This window comes from Triticum urartu, chromosome 7A (genome assembly GCF_056163025.1).
Source record: "Triticum urartu cultivar PI428250 chromosome 7A, HENAU_Tu73, whole genome shotgun sequence".
Lineage (NCBI taxonomy): Eukaryota > Viridiplantae > Streptophyta > Magnoliopsida > Poales > Poaceae > Triticum > Triticum urartu.
In genome coordinates this window covers 616,236,415-616,241,423 of record NC_141879.1, presented here as the reverse complement: position 1 = coordinate 616,241,423, position 5,009 = coordinate 616,236,415, and positions in this window count along the sequence as shown.

The window sequence follows — 5,009 nt, the reverse complement described above, 5'->3', positions numbered from 1 at the left end:
GGCCGAGCTCGTTCTTGGACCACGCGAGGTTTTGCTTCAGCGTATCCACCTCGGCAGTCAGTGCGGCGGAGGCCAGCAGCGAAGCCTGCATACGCATATTGACTTGATTATGTTAGACTCCTGCGAATGTTATTAAATCCTCTATTCGGCTTTTCTTTCCGAATGCCGAACAGAGCATCAGGGGCTACTGTCTATGCGGTAATATTTTTTTTACATATTCTTTACTTACCTCAAAGCCTGTTAGAAGGCTGGCACAGGCTTCAGTCAGTCCGCTCTTGGCGGACTGAACCTTCTGGATCACCGCACTCATAATAGTGCGGTGCTCCTCGTCGATGGAGGCGCCGTTAAGCGTCTCTAGCAAATTGTCTGGTGCCTCCGGTTGGACGGAGGTCACCGGCTCGGTAGGCTTGCTCCTCTTCGAAGGAGGCTGCCTACTGGAGTCCGGAACCGTTGAAGGTTCCGGCGCGGTGTCCAGCTCAAGGCCGGACTTGGAGCCCTTGGGGGTTCTATCCCCTTTACGCCTGGAGTCCGGGAGGTTGCCTTGCGGCGCCTCCAGGACCACCTCCTCCTGGCTTGGAACCTGTTGGGACGCCACCTCGGCGCCGTCCGTAGGGTGGGGGGAGGAAGCCGTCGGAAGCGAATTTACATCTGACGAATCTAGGGAGCCACTCGACGACTCGTCGAGCCCAGCCTTGGGCGGACTGCACAATCATATTCGGCGTAAGGAGGAGCTGTGCAAGAAAGGAACACTATGAATCGCTCTGGTGTCCGAATACTTACGATCTCGCCAGGGGCTTGCCCTGTGCGGCTACTCCTCTTTGCCGTCGTCGGCATTGGTGGAGTAGTCCAAAGGAAGGGTCTTCCCCTTCTTGGACCCTTCGGCCTCCCTAGTTGGGGCGGCCTTCCTTTTCTTCCCTTCCCCCGCTGGAGGGGGAGAGGTCTCTTCTTCCTCCTCCTCGTCTTCACGGGAGGAGTGCGCCTTGGAATCGTCGGATGATGAATCCGACACCTCCTGGCGCCGGGCGCTCTTTCGAGTCCCCGTGACCTTCTTCTTGGCCTTCTTCTCCGACACCACATAGGGTGCCGGAACCAGCAGCTTCGCCAGGCGAGCGTCCGCTGGGACTTCGGGCAACAGAGCCAGACAGTTGATTTATCCGGACGTCTTCTGCCAATCCTGTCAAAGGTAAGGGAGCTTGGATCCCGCATGGAGTCAAACTATGAAAAACTAATACCCTGTAAAAGGTAAAAACAGCTTACCGCACGAGCGTGACGCTGCGTGCTGAATCCGCGATCCCCGGTATCGGATGCGGGGGCCTCGGCGCCCTTGAAAAGCACCTTCCAGGCATCTTCGCACGTCGTGTCGAAGAGCCTGCTCAGAGTTCGGTGCTGCACCGGGTCGAACTCCCACAGGTTGAAAGCCCGTTGTTGACACGGGAGGATCCGGCGGATGAGCATAACCTGTACTATGTTGACAAGTTTGAGCTTCTTGTCCACCAGGGTTTGGACGCATGTTTGGAGTCCGGTCAGCTCTCCTTCTTTACCCCACGACAGGCCCGTCTCTTTCCAGGAGGTGAGCCGCGTAGGGGGTCCGGATCGGAATTAGGGGGCTGCGACCCATTCAGGGTCACGCGGCTCGGTGATGTAAAACCACCCCGATTGCCACCCCTTTAGGGACTTCACGAAGGAGCCCTCGGGCCATAGGACGTTGGGCATCTTGCCCACCATGGCGCCTCGGCACTCCGCCTGGGTGCCGCGCACCACCTTCGGCTTGACGTTGAAAGTCTTGAGCCATAGGCCGAAATGGGGGCAGATGCAGAAGAAAGCCTCGCACACAACGATAAACGCCGAGATGTTGAGGACAAAGTTCGGGGCCAGATCATGGAAATCTAGGCCATAGTAGAACATGAGCCCCCGGACAAATGGGTGGAGAGGGAAGCCCAGTCCGCGGAGGAAATGGGGGAGGAACACCACCCTCTCATGGGGCCTAGGGGTGGGGATGAGCTGCCCCTCTTCGGGAAGCCGGTGCGCAATGTTATTAGACAAGTATCCGGCCTTCCTCAGTTTTTTGAGGTGTCCCTCCGTGACGGAGGAGACCATCCACTTGCCTCCCGCTCCGGACATGGCTGGAGAAGGTTGAGGTGGGATGTGCGGACTTGGGCGCTGGAGCTCGAGTGCGTGGAAACGGATAGGCAAAGGAAGAAGGCGTGGATGAAAAGGTGGATCCTTATCCCCTTATATGGGCGAACGTGACTATGCGCCCCCATCAGCCTGGTAAAACTCGCTTATCTCCCAAGCGCCATAGTCAATGGCGCGGTTGGGTTACCCACACCCGTATTGATGAGAATCCCGGAATAAGGGGACACGATCTCTGCTTTAACAAGACGTGCCAAGGAAACCGCCTCGCTAAACGCGCTGAGGTGGGACAGTAAAACGATTCGAATAAAGACTTGGCCATAGTGTGATGTCACGCTACGGAATACTTCAGCAGATTAGATTTGTGTAAATATTATTCTCTCTATGGCAATATGTGGAAACTTATTTTGCAGAGCCGGACACTACCTTTGTGTTTAAAATCTTCTATGAAGTACTTGGAGGAGGAACCCGCCTTGCAATGACGAAGACAATCTGCGCGCCAGACTCGTCGTCATTGAAGCCTGGTTCAGGGGCTACTGAGGGAGTCCTGGATTAGGGGGTGTCCAGATAGCTGGACTATACCTTCGGCCGGACTCCTGGACTATGAAGATACAAGATTGAAGACTTCGTCCTGTGTCCGGAAGGGACTTTTCCTTGGCGTGGAAGGCAAGCTTGGTGATACGGATATGTAGATCTCCTACCATTGTAACCGACTCTGTGCAACCCTAGCCCTCTCCGGTGTCTATATAAACCAGAGGGTTTTAGTCCGTAGGACGAACAACAATCATACCATAGGCTAGCTTCTAGGGTTTAGCCTCCTAGATCACGTGGTAGATCTACTCTTGTACTACCCATATCATCAATATTAATCAAGCAGGACGTAGGTTTTTACCTCCATCAAGAGGGCCCGAACCTGGGTAAAACATCGTGTCCCCTGCCTCCTGTTACCATCTGGCCTAGACGCACAGTTCGGTACCCCCTACACGAGATCCACCGGTTTGACACCGACAAGGGGGGCGGGGTTGTCTTTGAGGAAATACTGCGGCAACTAAAATTTTTACTAGGCGGGAGTAACAAGGCGGGGCTACTAAAAATTTGGAATTGCCAGGGATGCAGAGGTGGGAGTAAAATGCCGGGGCTACTGAAATTTTGAATCAAGGGACTGAAGCAGAGCGGGAGTTTTTTGGGGGCGAGCTAGTGTGCTTGACACGCCGACCATGGACTGTAGCCGACACACCTTCTCGTGTAAGCCATAGGCGTACCATACACCGACGGTGCTCCAAGATATTTTGTACTACATCTCACATGGTTGGTGATAATAAACTGTGTGGGATCTACTTGATTTGAATTACATAATGGGGTCACAACGGCAATGGGCGTTGTTTGAATTGCTAGACCTTTCATCTGCAGTGAACATGCAACTATATGTGTGTCGTAAAAAGAATTGGAAATTATTCCGGGTTCGTTTATACATTTTATACATTAAACAAGTTTTCTAGCCATTTCAGGTTCACAATTCGAAATTAAACTACATGCACATGCTCCGGTGCATATAAATTGGTTGAAAAATCAAATCCATGTCCTTCACTGCATGCTTAGGTCCCATGCAAGAAATGGGAATGAATTTTTCGGGGTTCCTTTGGCCTTTTTCTACATTAACTAGGCTTTCTAGGCATTTTATGTGCATAATTCAAATTTGAACTACAAGCACATGCTCCAGTGCACCAAAGTTGGTTGAAAAATCACATGTGTGTCCTTGGGTGCATGCTTAGGTCCCATGCAAGCGATGGGAATGAATTTCAAACACCAGGGCAACGTTGATTGCCAGCAAAATGTTGAGATGCCTGGTTTTTAAATTCTAGTAAATCCAAAACTCATCTAAAATTCATGAAACTTGGCATGCTATCATGGAGCAGAATCAACATGCCGTGGTGAAAAATTTGTCCCATTTGGGGCAGGTTTGGGTATAAGCTTCTCACAGACCAGAGCCTCTCACAACAAGCGTGATGGTTTCGATAGGGAACGTCCCACCTTTGGGGACGAAACGATATCCATTGCCTCTTATTGCTTTCAATTTTTTTTCTCGTGTCAACATAGAACAACAAGAGTGGTGTGTCAATTTTGTGATTTTTCGGGGTTCGTTTGGACATTTTTATGCATTAACTGAGTTTACAATGCATTTATGTGCATAATTCAAATTTGAACTACATGCACATGCTCCAGTGCATATAAATTGGTTGAAAAATCAAATATGTGTCCTTGGGTGCATACTTAGTGTCGGTGTCAAAACCGGCGGATCTCGGGTAGGGGGTCCCGAACTGTGCGTCTAAGGCGGATGGTAACAGGAGGCGGGGGACACGATGTTTACCCAGGTTTGGGCCTTCTCGATGGAGGTAATACCCTACGTCCTACTTGATTGATCTTGATGATATGAGTATTACAAGAGTTGATCTACCACGAGATCGTAGAGGCTAAACCCTAGAAGCTAGTCTATGGTATGATTGTTGTTGTCCTATGGACTAAACCCTCTGGTTTATATAGACACCGGAGGGAGCTAGGGTTACACAAAGTCGGTTACAAGGGAGAAGATCTATATATCTGTATTGCCAAGCTTGCCTTCCATGCCAAGGAGAGTCCCATCCGGACACATGACGAAGTCTTCAATCTTGTATCTTCATAGTCCAACAGTCTGTCCAAAGGATATAGTCCGGCTGTCCGGGGACCCCCTAATCTAGGACTCCCTCAGTAGCCCCTGAACCAGGCTTCAATGGAGATGAGTCTGGCGCGCAGATTTGTCTTTGGCAGTGCAAGGCGGGTTCTTCCCCCGAATACTCCATAGAAGATTTTGAACACAAGGATAGTGTTCGGCTCTACAA